The sequence below is a fragment of the Furipterus horrens genome, unplaced genomic scaffold, assembly GCF_987537825.1.
Source record: "Furipterus horrens unplaced genomic scaffold, mFurHor1.1.pri manual_scaffold_17, whole genome shotgun sequence".
In the NCBI taxonomy this organism is placed as follows: domain Eukaryota; kingdom Metazoa; phylum Chordata; class Mammalia; order Chiroptera; family Furipteridae; genus Furipterus; species Furipterus horrens.
The window spans coordinates 41,223,475-41,244,133 of NW_028327187.1; positions in this window are offsets into that span (position 1 = coordinate 41,223,475).

Here is a 20,659-nt window from a genome sequence, read left to right on the forward strand (position 1 = left end):
AGGACTCTTTTAAAGTGTTGTGTCACTGTAGTTGAATTTCAATGGCATCAATTTCAGCTACTACATTGGAAATGTGTATTATGGCATTCTAGAAATGCTGGTTTCCAGTTCTTTCCTGTTGGGAAAGTGCCAGACAGCACAGCTTTTACTGTAATAGGTCTGTACAAACTGCAGCTGGCATGCCACATGGGGCTGGAGAATTGTGGATTTGGTTACTTTCCACCTTCCCTTTGATCACCACAGACAGTGCCTGTCACTGGGAATTATCAGCAAAGTTTGGCAGGCGATGAGGCAAGACAAGAGTTAGAGAAACGACTAAGGACTGTGGCGTGAGGTAGTGCCTTTGGAGTTGGACCAGAGTTGTGATTGAGATGAAAAAAGACAGTAGGATGATGCTGTATATATGACAAGAATTCTTCAGACTTCTAGAGAAGATCCACACATTCATTTAAAAAGAAATCGTCCTCTTTATGTCACAGACTCCTTTTTGAATCTGATAAAGGTTATGTACTGTATTCAATCCCATAAAGGAAGGCTTCCTTCAAAGGAAGGCTCCCATAAATAAAAAACATTGTATTTTGTTCCTCACAAGCATTCCTTAAGCAACCTCAGGACGAAGAAGCTCACTCTGTAAGGAATATCTGGGAGGAGGGAAATGGTTGTATCAGTATTTCCCAATACTTTCCCCCTGAGTTTTTATTTCCTTCTTGAGAGGGATTTTGTATTTTATTCAGGATTTGTAGCTTCAATTAAGTTAAATGGTGGTGACAGCCCTGCAAAATGTGGAATCACTGAGGAAAAGGGGTTAAGACTCTCGGGCTCTATATTTTGACTTCTTGGGCTCAAATCAAGATTCCCAAGATAAGGTATTTTATCTCTCCAAGCTTCAGTTTCCTGTCTGTGAGATGAGAGTGATCATTCTTAAATGTGAGGATTACATAATACTTATGAAGCATATATAATGCCTGATGTTCATTATGTATTCAAGAATTATAGCTAGTATTATAATTTTTATTAAGATTCTACAATAAGAGTCTACTTTTTCAGGTCCATGAACCAAGTAGCCAAATAACTGCATATATGGCTGGAAGAGGACATTTCAAAACTCTAAGTGAAATTAGGAGCCAACTTTTATCATTAAAGGGGATTCTGCAGGTCATTCATATAACCCTTGTCTTTTTGAAGATTCCCATGATTTTGCTAATATTTTTTGCAGTTTAGTTTGATAATTAGAGAATAATTGTGTTCAGGTCTACGTGCATATTTCACAAAAGTTCTGTGGATAAAGTTACTAGGTTTTTCAAAATGATGAAATAGTGGCCAAAGCCTCTGTTTCATTAATTGTAGGTTGCAAGAAGTGTCTAGCAAGAGGATAGGGTCCAGTGCCATCCTGAGGGGCAAACAAATGTTCACTATTCAATGAAAATTATACTTTAAGAATATCCACTGCTGCATGTATTACAAGTTTCATTAACACAATTTTGTGTATAAAAAAATTGAGGTAGGCTTATTCTACAAAGGGTGAGTTTTGGTTTTGTTTCCATTTAAAGCATTTTTTTTTCCTGTGGTCTCCTACAACCTCTTCATTCACCATCACAGTTACTGTTTGTTTCATCATCTTCTCTGCAGCATATCAGCACTGTAAAGGAGGGACTGTCTCTTGTTCACTATTTTATTCCCACATGTAGCACAGCATCCAAAACTTAGCCTTCAATGAATACTTATTGAAAGAAAATTAGCCCAACACCAATGGGTTATTGAACAGTATAACACAGATGGCTAAGAGCTTGGACTTTTCAATCAGTGAGGCTGGAGTCTATGTCCCAGATCTGTTGCTTGTGAGCTGTGACTACCTTGAGCCACTTATTTAACCTTTCTAAGTTTCATTTGCTCGTCTGTAAAATGGTACTAGTGATAAGTAATTCAAAGAGTCATTGTGAGCATTAAGTAAAATGATGTATCTAAAATGTTCAGAATCATATATGGCATGAGATAAATATTCTATGAATTGTAGCTATGATATCTTAATTATGATATTGCCCAAAAAACACTTATTGTTGACTAAAAACTATTGTTTGAAGGGAGGAAAGGAAATTTGAATAAATGGTTTAGATTATAGAAAAATAGAAAGACTAAACAAAATTCTGAAAAGATTGAAAATTGATTGAAATATTCCCATTAATAGAGGCATCTGAGGCAACACTTAATAGGACTATTACTTTTGTGAACTATATGGTGCCTCCAGGTCTGAAAGTGTTAACTAGCTATTATCAAGAAAAGTGCCTGATTTTTACACAAGATGTATTCATCCTAATCACATGGCAGAAGCTCATCCTATATGCTTCAGGGAAGAATTTCCTTCTTAATTTATTACACCTTTTAGTCAGGGAGCTATTTTTCATGTGCAGTTGTTATGTCACTGAATTTTGACAGACAGCACTTGAGTCCCTGTAGAAATCCCTTTTCAACTACAAGGGCTTGTGTTTTAGCTTTCAGCATGTTCAGACTCTTTTGTCTTTCATTCACTAAGGCCTTTTCTACTTTGAGGGGAGACACCTTGTCTATAGTTTTAGCTGTATTTGGATGCTCTTTTATTTCTTCCCCTAGAAAGTTTCATTGAGTGTCCATGAGTTGTCAGGCTCTGGATTCCTGCCTTCATGTGCGTTATACAACCTTAAAAGCTTAAAGGGATTTCATGGGGCCCCTGGCTCTACCTCTCCATTTTAGGGTTTGGTAAATGACAGAACAGAGATGGGAAGTGGATTGTCTAATGTCATAGTGCTATTTAGTGATAGAGTTGGTGCCAGATCCTAGGCCTCCAGATATCCTGTCCAGTCAGTGCACCTTTTGATAATGCTAGAGTGTGAGAATTGATTCATTACTTCCCATTACATTGACTTGGTTTTCAATCACATGTTTCAGGTAGGAAATGCTACACTGTGCAGATACAAAGAAAGACACTGATGACTCAGGTCAACCCTAACAAAATGCTGGGCCCAGGGTTGGCTCAAGTTGATTAGTATCAATGTGTGTAAAATAGTAGGAAGAACTTAGAAAACAACTTGGTTGGATTAGCTGGAATATTATCAGCTTATTTTTGAAGTCAGAATTTAAACAAGAAGTTTGGGCTGACAATATGCAGATGAACGTGCAATTTATATACAGGTACATGATAATAGTATAATATAAACAACAATGTCCTCATAATATCAAGCAGAATTTCTGGTGATAACTGGTTTACTTATTCATGTATACTTTTTTTCAACAAATATTTGTGGAACACCCACCATGAACTGGACATTGGATTGGACATACTGTGGATTTAGGGATGACTAAGATTTCTATCAAAGAACTTGGAATCAAGATTTCAGGGTAGAATATTATAGATGATGCAGGCTTGGGTTGGTGTTAAGGTAAGACTTCTGGTGAGCACGCTGTGCACATGAAAGCCTGAAATCAACGTCATTCTTTATGCCTCTTGGAAACTCATATATCCTCCAGGTAGTCTTTCAAATGAGGCAGGCATTTTTGTGCCTCTAAGGGTTAAAGAATCATGTAATCATTGGGTTAGGATGTGATATAAAGGAAATTATATTTTCTCCTCTCCAGAAACTATTGGTATTGGAAAGAATTTGTGGCTTGGCTAGAAACAGAGAGTTATCAATTTGGTGAGGACTGACTGCTTGCATTTCTACCATATTGGACTATGCCACCACCTGCTTTTTTTAGACTGTCCAGTCTCACTGCCCAATATCCACCCAACCCCCTCACCAGGGTATCCCCGGTTGTGATTCTGGCAGTAGCTACAACTAGCAAATGGCTGCAAGTATTTGGTATTGTATTTTAATTGGTTTCAGTGGCTGGGTTTTTTATTATATACTCTACCTCACCCCCAAGTGCAACAACATTTTTTTAACTATGGGGAAAAGTCATCAGCTAGTATTGAAAGGCACAGAGAAGAACCTGAAGGTCACTTATAACTCCAAATTTCATAGCTAGCTACTGTGAACATTTTGTGTTAGTATGTCTCAATGTGCATATATACAATTATATTAGGGCTACCCTCAAAAAGTACATCAAGTCTTATTAGTCCTCACTGTCTTGAACATTGATATTCTTGTACAAAGCATCATCATCTCTTGTCTGGAGCATATCAATAACCTCCTAGCTGGAATGCAATCTTTTCTTCACCCAACATCCAGAGTGATCCTTTTAAAATCTTCATTAGATCATGTCATTCCCTTACTCAAAAATGTCTAGTGACTTCCCATTATACTTTGAAAAAACGACCCTCCTGTACATGGCCTATGAGTGCCACCTGGTTCCTGCTTCCCTCTGTTGTCACTATTATCACTCTTCCTCTTAATGACTCCATTTTAGCCATACTGGCCTCTTTGTTGTTCCTTAAAGCATGATTCTGCCTCAGAAACTTCTGTTTGTTGTTCCCTCTGTCAGGGATGTTTTGTGCTGGGGTATTCATTTGAGTTGCTCTTTTACCTCATTGATATATTTGTGTAAGTGTTATCTACTACTGTATCTAAAATAACACCCTCTCTTGTACTACCTATTCCTTTACTTGCTTTACTTTTCTTTCTAGCACCTATCCTTACCTGACATCATTATATATAAATATATAGATACCTATATCTATAGATATATAGATGTATGAGGTATGTTCAGAAAGTATCCAGCCATGTAATGTGAAAAAGAGACATTTATTGAAGAAGATATAAGATATAATAAACATTGTACACAGGAAAATGATACTTCAGTCCCCTTCAAAGTAGGCACCTTGGGATCTTACACAGTTCTCCTTGCCATTAGTTGCCCCATTGTATTTTCCTGAATCTCATTGGTGGTCTGAAATCTCTTCCCTTTCAAAGGTAATTTTAGTTTGGGGAAAAGCCAGAAGTCACAGCGAGCTGTAGGGGGATGCTGAGTCATCTGGGTGATTTGATGTTTTGCCAAAAACCTCTGTAAGAGATGTAATGCATGAGTGGGTGTGTTGTCATGATGAAGCTGCCAATCACCAGTTGCCCATAGCTGTAGAATTCTGAATCATCTAAATAGTTTCTGTGGAGGAATGTTCAAGCTTCACACAAAATTGGATGCAGATTTGTCGCTCTACTTGCTCAGTCATTCTGACTGCAATGGCCGTACCATACATATGCTCACTCAATGGCATCTACCGCCCCCATTAACTAGTATAGTGAAGTCATTGTTGTTCATGCATGAGCATTTTAGTCCACTCTCCTTGCCTGCCAGGTTACATCGATGTTGCGCAAATGATTCTCACTATGTTTACAATGGCTGGACTTTTTCTGGACAGGCCTCATATATGTAGATATATATATAGGTATTTGTACATATCTGCATAGATATATATGTAGATTTACAGATATTCTTATGGAAAAATGCAAATTAATAACTAATAAAATAAGAATAAACTCTTTCATATACTCGCAACTGTAAACCTACTTTTGCCCACCCCTGTATGTATGTATGTATGTATATATGTATAATGTGTGTGTGTGTGTGTATGTATATATATTTGTTTAGTGTCTGTCTCCCCCAATAGACCATAAGCTTTATAATTACAGACTTTGTTTTGTTTATTGTTTAAACAATTAACAGTGTCTGGTACATGGTAGGGGCTCATTAAACATCTCTTGAAATTTTTTTTGAAAAATGTAAGTATCATTATATTTTCCATCTAGTAAATTGTGGGGAACCACTCCTTGTGGTTGAGGGAATTGTATCCCCGGCCATGAGCCTGACTCCCCCCCCTCCCCCGGCTTGTCTTTAAGTCTTAATAAAAGGCTGCGTGGGAGACATAACTGAAAACCACTCAGAGGGTTTCCATGGGATTTGGATTTAAAGAATGCTTATTATGCTTTAGAACTTGCTCTGCTTTTCTTATCTCTTAGTTAAGTATAAACAATCTTTAGCAAGAAATGTATGAAACCTTGCACCTAATGCCAGTGTGGCATCAAGATGTTTAATAGAGCCTGACACAGACTGGTCACTGTACTGATACTTGTAATCTATTGTCAACTGTAATCCAAGCACCTAAAAGCTATTGATGATTCATGAATTTTGACCTTGTATCTCCCATGTGTACCCTTCTCAATAAAAAGCATGAGGGATGGTGGTCTCGCTGCTATTCTCCACTAGAGAGAGTAGCCATCGTCCTACCCCAAGACATAATACAGTGTCCTGGATAGATTTGTTCTGCCATGGTTATGAAACCTCTGCTGGACAGAGTAGTTTCCAACCAAGTCTAGGGCATTGGGGGCAAGTCTGCCTCAGTAAGTGACTTTTAGACTTAATTGTATGTTAAGGAGTTTCTTCTATATGTGAAAACACTGATACACATTATCAATTTTATGTTTGAACCTTTTAAATATACTTAAAAGTTGTCTATCATTATCTTCTGAGGGGGTAGTAAACTTGGCTAAGAAAGAACAAAAAGGTTTTGAAGCAGTGTCTTGCTCTCAAACTGAAGTCAGAAAAAAAAGAGGGCCTATAAACTGTTTAGATAGACTTTCTAATGTGTAGATTCTACAAGGGGTTCCAAGCAGGTTTTGAGCAATGAAATAAGTGATTTCTTTGAAGGGAGAGGCAGTCATTATGAAGAGTATGGTATACATGGTAGGTTAAATTAAAATTGTCATATTACTTTATAATCACATTTCTTGTAAACAAAAGATGACACCAGAAGCAAGAGAACAATTGACAACTACTCTAAAGGTATATTGTCAGAATGTGAGACAGGTGCCAATAGTATAAGCCTGAGTAACATGTTGATGTTATTCACTTAATCATTCAACTTTCAATCCTTTTTACACCTTAAAATTTATTTTTGAAATGTTTCTATGGCATATGCCCTCCTAATGCCAGAATGTAGGCTGCATAGATTATTTGCTCCCAGCTGTCATATTTTAAAAGCCCAAGAGGCTCAGTTGACTCATATTCTTTATTCTCTGTTTGAGTCTATGTGGAGACTCAGAAGGCAAGTTTATAACCAAAGAAGTCTTAAGGAGGAAATTATCCTGTTAAACAAAATCCAGTCTAAAATGCAATTTGCTCCTAAGTTAAAGAAGAGTTTGTCTTAACAAAAGTTTGCACATCTGTTTGGAAGCTGTGTTTCTTTAATACAGTTTATAATTTAATAGCCTTAACATAGGCTTTTCTGCAGACCCAAGTATACAGTGTATTCAATAAAATGTACACACAGTTTCAAAATCAATATTTATTTGTAAGAAACCTTATGATGTTAACATCCTGCAGCAGTGTAGCCCCAGGAAGCAACTGTTTACCATAAGCCTCTCCTACCCTTTGAGCCTGACCTATACTCACATGTTTTTCTCTTCTTTACCCTGCTCTCTTCCATTAACATAGAGATACAGATAATCTCTTCCTCCAATTTATGTTACCTTGATATGGTTGCATGGATTATTTCAATTTCAAATTCCTGTCTGCATACTGCTGACATCTTAGTAACACTTCCCAGTACAATTATCCTTTTCTTTTTTTTTTTTTTTTTTTTTTTTTTGGTTTATTTCCAACATTCTAAAAATGTTGGAAAAACAGATTATTAAACCTAAAATATATCCAAATCCACTTATCTTTCCTGGAAAGCAATTTAGAATTCATGGGGTCATCTTATACTTGGGAAAAAAAGGCCTAGACTTTTGAAATTTGATTAGTGACTAGACATAGTAAATTTTTATTTTTATTTTTAAGAGGGCTATGTGTTGCTCTCTGAAGAGTTTAGAAAATGCAGAAATGTTCAGGGGAAAAGATAACAATTGTTCATAATTCCACCCCACCCTCTAGAAAGAATACTGCTAACATTTTAACCTATATTATGACAGACATTTCTTGATAAAGTTGAGGACCCAGTGTATATAAAGTTTGATATTGTACTTCTTCATTTAATGGTATAGCATAAGCATTTTTTTTTATATTACCAAAACTTCTTAAATACTCAGTATTCCTTCCTTATCTGTGGTTTTCATTTTCATGTTTTAAGTTACCCATGGTCAACCATGGTCCAAAACTATTAAGTGGGAATTTCCAGAAATAAATAATTTATCAGTTTTAAATCGTGTGCCATTCTGAGTAGCAAGATGAAATCTTGTGCCATCTCATTCCATCCCACCTGAGACATGAATCATCCCTTTTTCCAATGTATCCAACACTGTATATACTCCCTGTTCATTGGTTACTTAGTAGCTGTCTTGGTGATCAGATCAATTATAGTGGTTATAGATGAGTAATACTTATTTTATTTCCTAATTGAACCAAAGAACAAAAGTAGTGATGTTTGCAATTTGGATATGCCAAAGAGAAGTCATCAAGTGTACGCATGTATAGTAAATTAAAAAAAAAGTATATACGGACATACATTGCACTGCCCTTTTTTTTTTTAATTAAAGGCTTATGGCAACTATGAATCAAACAAGTTTATTGGTGCCATTTTTTCCCAACAGCATTCGATCACTTTGTGTCTCTGTCATGTTTTGGTAGTTCTCACAGTATTTCAAGCTTTTTCATTATTAGTATACTTTGTATGGCGATCAGTAACCTTTTGATTTTACTGTTGTAATAAAATCTTTGATTTTATTTTGGGGCACCACACACCATGTCCATTTAAGTTGGTGAACTTGATCAATAAATGTTGTGTTCTCACTGCTCCACTGACCAGCTGTTCCCCTGTCCCTCTCCATGTCCAGCTCCTCAGCCCTCCCTACTCAACAACACTTAACAATATTGAAATTAGGCCAATTAATAACCCTACAATGGCCTCTTAAGTATTCAAGTGAAAGGAAGAGTCATAGGTCTCTCACTTTAAATCAAAAGGTAGAGATGATTAAGCTTAGTGAGAAAAGCATGTCGAAAGCCAAGAGAGACTGAAAACTAGACCTCTTGTGCCTAATAGCCAAGCTGTGAATGCAAAGGAAAAGTTCTTGAAGGAAATTAGAAGTGGTACTCCAGTGACTATGCAAATTATTTTAAAAAAGCAAAACAGCTTTATTGTTGATATGGAGAAACTTTTAGTGGTCTAGATAGAATATCCCTTAAGGCAAAGCTTAATCTAAAGAATGGGCTTAACTCTCTTCAATTCTTTGAAGGCTGAGAGAGGTAAGGAAGCTGCAGATAAAAAGTTTGAAGCTAGCAGAGTTTGCTTCATTAGGTTTAAGGAAAGAGCTATCTCCATAACATAAAAGTGTAAGGTGAAGGAGCAAGTACTGATGTAGAAGCTGCAGCAAATAATTCAGGAGGTTTGGCTAACATAAGAAAGGTGGCTATATTAAACAAACAATTTTCAGTGTAGACAAAACAGCCTTATATTGGAAGATGCCAACTAGGACCTTGCATAGCTAGAGAAGAGAAGTCAATGCCTGGATTCAAAGCTTCAAAAGACAGGCTGACTTTCTTTTTAGGTGCTAAATTAAAGCCAATGCTCATTTACCATTCAAAAAATCCTAGGGCCCTTTATGGTGATGCTAAATCTACTCTGCTATGTTCTATAAATGGAACAACAAAGCCTGGAGGATAGCGCATCTGTTTCCAACATGGTTTACTGAATATTTTAAGCTCCCATGTTGAGACCTACTGCTCAGAAAAAAAGGTTCCTTTCAAAATATTACTTCTCACTGACAAGGCACCTGGCCTCCCAAGAGTTCTGCTGGAGATATACAATGAGATTAATATTGTTTTCATGCCTGCTAATACAGCATCCATTATTCAGCCCATGGTTTAAGGAATAATTTTCACTTTTAAGTCTTACTATTTAAAAATACATTTCATAAGGCTATATCTGTCATAGATAGTGTGATTCCTCTGATGGATATTGGCAAAGTCAATTGAAAACCTTCTGTAAAGGATTCACCATTCTTGATGCCATTAAGAACGTTCATGACCCATGGAAAGAGGTCAAAATAACATTAACAGGAGTTTGTAAAAAATTCATTACAACCCTCATGGATGACTTGGAAGGGTTCAAGACTTCAGTGGGGAAAGTAAGTGCAGACATGGTGGAAATAGCAGGAGAACTAAAATTAGAAGTGAAGTCTGAAGATGTGACTGAATTGCTGGGATCTCATGATAAAACTTGAACAGATGAGGACTGCCTTCTTATGGATGAGCAAAGAAATTGGTATCTAGCGAAGATGCTGTGAAGATTGTAGAAATGACAACAAAGGATTTAGAATATTGTATAAACTTAAGTTGATAAAGCAGAATCAGGGTTTGAGAGGACCAGCTCCAATTTTGAAGGAAGATCCACTGTGGATAAAATGCCATCAAACAGCATCACATGCTACAGAGAAATTGTTTCGTGAAAGGAAGAGTCAGAGAAAAGTTCATTGTCATCATTTTAAGAAATTGCCACAGCCACCCCAACCCTCAGCAACCATCATCCTGATCAGTCAGCAGCCATCAACATTGAGGAAGGCTTTCCACCAGCAAAAAGATTACAACTTGCTGAAGGCTCAGATGATGGTTAGCGTTTTTTATCAATAAAGTATTTTTAATTAAGGCATGTACATTGTTTTTAGGTATAATGCCATTATATATTTAATAGACTATAGTATAGTATAAACATAACTTTTATGTACACTGGGAAACCAAAATAATTTGTGTTACTGGTTTTATTGTGATATTTTCTTTATTGCAATGGTCTGGAACAAAACCTACAATATTTCCATTGTGTATCTGTATAGGGTTTGGTACTATTCATGGTTTCAGGCATCCACATGGTATCTTGAAATGTATCCCTGAAGATAACAGGACTACTGTAATCATTAAAGAAATCAGTGTATTTTTTATTATAAGAGTGCCATAATTAACCATACTTTAATAATATTTAGGTTTAGAAAATTTATCAACATTTTGGTTAATTTTGCAGTGACTATCTTTTCCTTTATAATTTAAATTATATTTGATTGATTATGCTATTATCATTGTCCCAGTTTTTCCCTCTCCACCCAGCAGCCCCCAGTCCCTCAGGCAATCCCCACACCATTGTTCATGTCCATGGGTCTGTGCATAGGTTCTTTTTTTTTTTTTTTTAAAGGTTTCTTTTTTTTATAATTTATTTGTTTGTTTACTTATTTTATTATTTTAGAGAGAGGGGAAAGGAGAAAGAGAGGGAGAGAAACATCACTGTGTGGTTGCCTCTCACTCATGCCCCCAACTGGGAACCTGACGTGCAACCTAGTCATGTGCCCTGACTGGGAATCGAACCAGCGACACTTGACTCGCAGGCCGACGCTCAATCCACTGAGCCACAGCAGCCAGGGCGATGTGCATAGGTTCTTTGACTACTCCATTTCCTATCCTGTACTTTACATCCCCATGGCTATTCTGTGACTGCCAATTTGTACTCCTTAATCCCCTTACCTCTTCACCAATCCTCCCACACCCCCATCTCATCTGGCAACCATCAAAATGCTTTCTGTATTCATGATTCTGTCTCTATTCTTCTAGTTTTCTTAGTTTGCTTTTTAGATTCAGTTGTTAATAGATATGTATCTATTGCCATTTTATTGTTCATACTTTTGATCTTCTTATTTTTGTTAATTGAGTCCCTTTAACATTTCGTGTAATAATGGTTTGGTGATGATGAACTCCTTTAGTTTTTCTTGTCTGAGGAGCTCATTATCTGCCCTTCAATTCTAAATGATAGCTTTGCTGGGTAGAGCAATCTTGGCTATAGGTCCCTGCTTTTCACGATTTTGAATATTCCTTGCCAATCCCTTCTAGTCTGCAATATTTCACTTGAGAAGTTCGCTGACAGTCTTATGGGAACTTCCATGTGGGTAACTAATTTTCTTTCTCTTAATGCTTCTAAGATTCTCTTTATCTTTAGACTTCTGGCCAAGATGGAGGTGTAGGTAGACATGCTTTGCCTCCTTGCACAATCATAAGAAGTATTATATCTACCTCAGAAAAAAAAACAACAACCAGGACTACAAGAAAACTGAACTGCATGGAAGTCCAACAAAGATATAAAGAAGTAATACTCATCCATATGGGTAGGAGGGACAGAGCCAGGGAACCAGGGTGGGGAGGATGTGGTCTGGTGGTGGTGGCAAGGCAGTGGCTGTGGTCAGCCAGTGGAACAAGCAGTCACACATTATAAAAACTGGGAGGGACACCTGGGGAGCAATCCCAGTCCCAGGCCAGAACATGGACAGCTCACTGTTCCAGCACTGGGAAAATAAAGCCTCGTTGCTTCTGGCTGTGAAAACCAGTGGGGGTTGGGATGGTGGAAGAAACTACTGGTCTCTCAGAAGAGTCTAATTAGAGGACCCATCATCCTACAATGTACACAAACCCACCTACTCTGCGAACCATCACTAGGGCGATGGCTAGAAGGGAACCAGTTGTATATGGGAAGCGGATGAAGTGCCTAGAAAAGTTGCAAGTGCTGAGGAAGCGGTATTGTTCCCTCTCTGACCCCTCCACTACATACAGTGCCACAACATGGTGAAATGTGTTGCCCCACACTGATGAATACCTAAGGCTCCACTCCTTACAATGTAACAGATGTGACAACTCTACCTATACACAGAGGCAAACACAGGAGGCTGTCAAGTTGAGGAGATAGAGAAATATGGCTCAAAAGAGGGAGCAGATCAAGGTTCTAGTGGGAGAACTAAGCGATGAGGAAATAGCCAACCTAATAGATATAGAGTTCAAAACACTGGTGATAACAAAGCTCACAGAAATGATTGAGTACGGCAAACACATAAAGGAAGATGTGAAGTCTACACTAAGTGAAATGAAGAAAAATCCCCACAAAACCAGTAGTGAAGGGAAGGAAGCCAGGATTAAAATCAATGATTTAGAACATAAGGAAGAAATAAACAGTCAACCAGTACAGAATGAAGAAACAAGAATTGAAAATAGCAAGGAAAGGCTTAGGAACCTCTGAGACAACTTTAACCGTACTGGCATCTGAATCATAGGGGTGCTAGAAGGAGAAGAGGATGAATAAGGAATTGAAAACTCATATGAAAAAGCAGTGCAGGAAAACTTCCCTAATTTGGTGAAGGAAGTAGGCATACAAGTCCAGGAAGCATAGAGAATCCCAAGGAAATGAGACCCAAAGAGGACCACACCAAGACACATCATAATTAAAATGTCAAAGGATAAAGATAAAGACTGAGAAATGCTTAATCTTATCAAGATATCAGTTGTTTCCAATTTAATATATGTTTCAGGCTGGAAGTCCAAACAAAATCTCAGCAAGTTATGTTGTGAATATCAACAAACTGATTCTAATGTTTATATGGAAAGGTAAAAGACCCAAAATTGCCATCATGATAGAGAAAGAGGAAAACACTTGGACTGACACTTCTCAACTCCAGCACTTACTATAAAGCTATAGTAGCCAAGACAGTGTGGTATTGGTGAAGAGACAAATAGATCATTGGGATAGAATAGAGAGACCAGAAATAGACTCACACAAATACAGTCAGTTGATCTTTGACAAAGAAGCAAAAGCAATCCAATGGAGAAAGTGTCAAAAGCAATCCAATGGAGAAAGTGTCGTCTTTTTAAAGAAATGATGCTGGGACAACTGGACATCTATACCCCCCCCAAAGAATCTAGAAACCGACCTTACATCTTTTACAAAAAGTAAATTAAATACATCATAGAATTAAATGTAAAATGTAAAATTACTAGAAGATACAATAGAAAATCTAGGCAACCTTGGTTGTAGTGGTGCCTTCCTAGATACAATATCAAAAGCACAAAAACCATTAAAGAAAAAATAGAAAATTTGGACTTTATTAAACTTAAAATTTTTCTGCTTTGCTAAAGACACTATTAAGAGAATAGGAAAAAAGGTACAGATTGAGAGAACCATCTTTGCTGAACACATATATGATAAAGGGTTGGTATGTAAAATATACAAAGAACTCTTAAAACCCAACAATAAGAAAACAAACAATCCAATTAAAAAGTGGTCAAAAGATCTGCACAGACACCTCACCAAAGAAGATATACAAATGATAAATAAGCATATGAAAAGATACTCCACATCATATGTCATCAGTGAACTATATGTAAATTAAAATGACAAGCTAACTGCTACAAATGTATTAAAATAGCTGAAATCCAAAACACTGACAATGCTAAATGCTGGTAAGAATGCAGAGTAATAGGAGCTCTCATTTAATGCTGGTGGAAATGAAAAATGGTATATCCACTTGGTGGGAGTTTGGATGTTTCTTATCAGATGGAAACATCCTCACAGCATAAAATCCAAAATCACACTCTTTGATATTTATCCTAAAGAGTTAAAGCTTACACGTACACAAAAACCTGCATGCAGATGTTTATAGCAGCTTTGTTCATAATTGCCAAACTTGGAAGCAACCAATATGTCCTTTATTAGGTGCATGGATAAATTGTGGCACATCCATAAATGGTGTATTATTTAAGAATAAAAAGAAACGAACTATTATGCCCTGAAGACATGCAGCAAACATAAATGCATATTGCTAAGTGAAAGAAGCATATCTGAAAAGGCTGCATCTTTTTTTTTTTTCAATTATAAGACACTTTGGAAAAGTCAAAACTCTTGAGACAGTAAAAGATCAGTAGTTTCCAGGAGAAAGGATTAATAAGTGAAACACAGGGTATATCCAGAGGAGTGAAACTTTCTCTATGATACTACAATGGTGTATACACATCCTTCTAAATTTGTGAAAACCCACAGAGTGTACAACACAAAGAGTGAACCCTAATGTAAGTTTTGAATCTTAGTATAATAATGTATCAATACTAGCTCATCAGTTGTAACCAATGTACCATACTAATGCAAGATGTTAATAAGGGAAACTATGTAGGGTGGGAGGAGGGGTTGAGAGGGTGTATAGGAACTCAGTACATTCCACTCAATTTTTCTGTAAACTTAAAACTGCTCTAAAAATAAAAGGACTGCTAACCATGAAAAGTTCCTGCTGAAATAAAAGACAACCCTGTCATTTTGAAGTTCTGCTTTTATTATTCAGGCTGCAAATGGCAAATTCCCTGACATAAGGGAAGGTCTTATACATTTTAATATATGTTTATAAATGTTTCAACAACCAAGCTGTACATGCATTTCACTAAAATATTCTGGGTATGCAAAGGTCATACCTCCAGTTCTCCTGAAGTGTTTGTTAATGCAACTGGGGTTGAAATGCCTCACCATTTTACTCTTGCCTTTGATGAGGCAGAAGAGGCAATCTCAGGCTTTTTGGAGGGTAGGTAATCAAAGGTGCACATGGCCTAAGGAAGTTGAAGCTTTCTAAAGGGCAGGAGCTTTCTAAGATGCAGCACTTGATCTTTTATCAAACAGCTGCAAATGCGTGTGCTATTTCTTATTCTCCAGGGACAAGTGGGTTTTGGTGTTGAAATTACTTTGGCACTATGAGCGGCTGGGGAATTGGTATGTAGGGCTTTGTCTGTTGGCTTAAATAGAGGAACAAGAGGAATCACAAAGGAAGCCTTTGGTGGGTTAGTTTTGTTCTGGGTCACCTCCAGTCCCAAACATATGCCAGTGGCTTAAAGCTATGAATGACTGATCCTTTTCTTCCCCAAACTCCTACCTCTCTTAGACAAGAGGTGCTGAAATAAGGCTTCCCTGATTTGGTACCCCTCTGTGTTTTGAAATTGTATGTATAGAATCTGTGAGAAGTAATTAAGAATCCTCAGTAATGTAAAGGTGTTATAGAAAGGCAAGGTTTTTGTTTGTTTGTTTTTTCAAGTTTTTATTTATTTATTTTTAGAGAGAGGGGAAGGGAGGGAGAAAGAGAGGAGAGAAACATTAATGTGTGGTTCCCTCTCACACGCCCCCAACTGGTGACCTGGCCCGCAATCCAGGCATGTGCCCTGAGTGGGAATTGAACCAGCAACCCTTTGGTTCACAGGCAGGTGCTCAGTCCACCGAGTCACACCAGCCAGGAGAAGGGCAAGGTTTTATTGTTTTTCTTCCTCACCCCTCAAAGGCAAAATGAAGACAGCAGTGCTGAGGACAACTAACTGTATGCTGCCATTACCAAAAATTGTTCCTGATTTTTGGTATATGTTTTATCTGTATTTGTCTTTACTTCTGATATAGGTAGGGCATGTGGGCAAACTAATTAACAGATTCACTGTTAGAAGTACATGTAAATGCTGTGAAATACCTAAATCAAGGATGCGGGCAGGGTGACTCCAAGATTTAGTTCAATTTAGCAACCACATATTGAGCACATACTAGGCCCTCACTTTTGGAGATGGTGACATTTGCTACGTGACCTTGCCCCAGTGGTTATTTTGTTTCGGAGTTTTGAATTGCTCTAACTCATATCTCATTAAGCATCCACAATGTTCGTTAGGCTAACCAGTAATTTAAGTAGTTTGATTTTGTGTCTCTCCTGCCACTGGGTTCTCATACCACCATTCAACTGCCCCATTTTGGCTTCTTAGTTGGCCCTTTCCTCCTCTGGCTCTCCCATATTCAAGGCCCCTCATTTGGGAATGCTCTAGCAGGATCTTCTTTTTCTCCTGCATAAGAATTTAGTATTATGTTTCCTGACTCCCTGAAACACACAATCCTGGTTCTCATATTTTCAAGATCAGACTCTGTACCTTCCTAAAATTATAACTGGCTGATTTTACAAATTAATGTATAGTAGAATTTTTTAAATAGTAGAATCCTGAAGAGCAGGAGTGGGGAGCATCCTTTCCCTTCTCTGGTAGTAAGCATTCACTGAAACAATAATTTTTTGGAGAGAGTTATTTTATACTTCATTCCTTTCTTCCCTCCCTGAAGCAAAAGGATAACACTGATGCTATGAATTTTAGGGGAGATAGGAGAGGAAAGTGATCAGCATCATAAGAGTATTGTGAAGGAGAGACTTTTTTTTTTTAAGTATATTTTATTGATTATATTGTTACAATAGTTCCAATTTTTCCCCTTTGCTCCCCTCCGCCCAGCACCCCCCTTCCCCGACAATCCCCTCCCCAAGTCCATGCCCATGGCTCACCCTTTCATATATTCTTCTTCTTTTTTTTAAATAATTAGTTAAATATTTTAACAATAAAAAATAACAATCCCTCCCTCTCAAACTTGAGACCCTTTACAATCTTATAAAGGACAATGGACGAAGGTCTCGAGCTCCTCTAGCTGCTTCAAGCTGGACATGGTCGTCGTCCTACCTACCCTTGGGTCAAGAAATCCCTAATAAGAGTGGGGGTGTGGAGGGGAGGGTGGCCTTCCCACAAGGGGAAGGATCGTGCAGACTCCAGGTTGGTTGGCTGTCTCTGGACAACGGCATGCTTGGTTTAACAGGCTGGCATCCTTGTTGTATTCTGGGGGCAACAGGGTTAAAGGACATCATTCAATCCATAACCACTAGATGACAAAAGACAGGTATTAATTTTTCAATGTCCCACATTAGGGAAAAGAAGGGCTTCTTTGGAGGAAGGTATGCCAGGTACATCTCACCTGTCGAAAACCCTTTTGCCCATTATACTTAGTTTGGACTGAGGGAAATATTTTAGGTATCCCCCCTCTCAGGCCTCTGGGCTCTTTCTGTCCAAGCCATTAGGATAGAAAAGAGAAACCAGTTTTAAAGTGAAGCCCACAGACCACCCCGTTCTTCACCAACCCAGCCACTTAGTTCAGCCAAACCATTGAGTCTCAGGAGGCAGCAATGCAGACAGGATTAAGTGAGGCCTATACGTACAGACAATCACTCAGGTAATGAGATCGTAGGCTTATGCCCTTTGAAAACAGAAAACACATGTTAATTTATGTAACATAACCCACATACAAGTCTCTAAATCTGTAGGACTGTCTTATCGGAAAGACATCCAGTTGCAAGGCATTTGACATTCTTCTTGCCTGTAAGTTAAACATCTTTGATAATGCCACAGTCATAGTTTAACTTTCAAATGAAAACAAATTTTAAATGAAAAGAAACTTTAAAGACGGTTAGCTGCACTACTTTATAGTCTACCACTGGGCATTGTGTTCTTCCTTGAATCGTGATTTTTCTCCCTAAGATTACCCTCCTTGTCATTAAAGGGACTGCATTAAGTTCATTTTTAATTTATCCTGTTCATTTGCATAAACACAACAAGAGCAGCAAATGATCACTTATGATCTTTAGTTCTCCTTTGCTGGAACTTATGCAAGGAACATTTAGGGTGGCCTTCAGTCTGCCCTTCAGGGCACAGAAGCTGAGCCACATACCTGGCATTTAGCCTTGCCTGTAAACACCTGTCTTTTCCAGGTCCTCCTGGTTTTCCATTGTGCCTTAAGGTCCCTTCTAGCCATCTTTCAGGAAAACAACCTTTGTTCCTTCCCTGGAAAGATTGCTATGGACCGCTCATCCATCCCAGGTACCAGGCCTTTTATCTCGTGGACTTTTATTAACTTTGAAGGTCAGTCCCTGTTGCTCAGGGCTTTTTGGTAACAACCAAAGCCCAAGCATGTCTCCTTTAGGCATGACATTCCAGTCAAAGTCTTAGTCAAAAAAAATCGTTATTAACAACTGGTCTTATTAGTTTTATGCAAAGAAACTTAGGTCATTACTTACTTCTTTAGAATGCCAAATTCTGGAGGGATCAGATAGGGAGAAAATATATACAATGTGAAGGAAAATCCTTGTCCTTCTAATATTCACTGAACTTGCATTTCTATTCTTTATATTTTTATTTTTTACCCCCACTAAAATTTTTGTTTGCTTGTTTTTCCATTACAGTTGTCTCACTTTTTTCCCCCTCTTGCTTCTCTGCACCCTGTCCCTCCATTCTCCCACATTCAGTCCCCAACCAGTTGTCCATGTCCATGGGTCATTTATACATGTTCTTTGACTAGACCCTTCCCCTTCTTACCACTTCTCTCCCACCCATCTTCCCCTTTGTTACTGTTAGTTTATTCCTCGTTTTCCTTGTTTACATACCTCTGGTTCAATTTTGCTCATTTGTTTGTGTTGTTCATTAGTTTCCTTTAACAGGTGATAGCATAAGGTAATTTTCTTTTGTTGCCTGGCTTATTTCGCTAAGCATAATTCTCTCTAGTTCCAATTATGTTGTTGCAAATGGTAGAAGTTCCTTCTTTCTTTCAGTACTTATTCATTGTCATTTTCCCCCTTTGTACTCGTGTTCCTCTCTGTCTCTCTCTGTTTCTTTATCTTCTTAAAGCAGACCCTTTAGCATCTCTTGCAATACTGGTTTGGTGGAGATGTATTCTTTTAACCTTCTTTTGTCTTGGAAACTCCTTATTTCACCTTCCATTTTGAATGAGAGCCTTGCTGGGTAGAGTATTCTTGGTTGTAGGACGTTGTTTTTCATTACTTGGAATATATTTTGCCATTCCCTTCTGGCTTGTAGTGTTTCTGTTGAGAAATCTGATGATAGCCTTATTGGAGCTCCCTTGTATGTTATTAGTTGTTTCTCTCTTGCTGCTTTTAGGATTCTCTCTTTGTCTTTGAATGTTGCCATTTTAATTATGATGTGTCTTGAAGTGGGCCTGTTGGGGTTCATCTTCATTGGGACCCTCTGTGCTTCCTGGACTTGCATGATTCTTTCTCTCCTCATGTTAGGGAAGTTTTCTGTCATTAGTTTTTCAAAGAGGTTTTCTATTCCTTGCTCTTCTTCTTCTCCTTCTGGAATTCCTATGATACGGATATTATTACGTTTCATGTTGTCCTGCAGCTGTCTTAGAGCCTCTTCAGTCTTGTTCAGTCTTTTTTCATTTTGTTGCACTGTCTGTGAGTTTTTGTCTACATTGTCCTCCAGCTCGCTGATCCGATCTTCTGCTTCCTCTAGCCTGTTTTTAATTCCTTCTACTGTGTTCTTCAATTCAGAGATCGTATTCTTCATTTCCTCCTGGCTCTTATTGATAGCTTCCATGTCCTTTTTGATGCTGGTATAATTCTCAGTAAGTTCCTTATAGTTCTTCTGGAGTTCACTGTAGTTTTTCTGGAGTTCTTTGTAGTTTCCGCTGAGCTCATTGAGCTTCTCCATAATCCATGCTTTCAATTCCATATCTGATAGTTGGCTCCCCTCTATTTCATTTAGCACTCTTTCTGGGGACACTGCCTTTCCTTTCGATGGGGGGTTGTTTCTCTGTCTCCCCATTTTTGTGACTCCTATTGTTTGTTGGTGCTTCTTAGAATGATCTGCATTTCCTGGATCTGCCCCTGGTGGCATCAGATCCTGTACCAGTCCGGGCCTAGGCAGCCTGTCGGAGACTTCCAGGGATCTACTGCCTTTGTCTGGCTTGCTGTTAATCTATTCAATCTGTGATTAGCTGTCAAGCTTGAGGACCGTGGGTGTGGCAGCTTAATTCCTGTAGGCAGGGCCTTTGCTTCCCCTCAGGCTGATGCCACTTGGCCGGGAATGGTCTGCCTGCAGTGTGGGGATGACTCAGGACTGGGACCCGGCCGGCTGCTTCCCCAGCTCTCCCCTCAAAGCCACCACACCAAACTCTCCCCAAGCATTTCCAGTCCTCTCTGTCTTCCCTCTGCTTGTGCCCAGGGTAAGTGGGGGCCAAAATATTTTCCTATGTGATCCGCTTAAGAGCTCTTTTTCTCAAGCTGTTTCTCTCTGGCTAGCAAGAAACCCTGTGGCTTTTCACTTTTCACAGCTGGATACTATT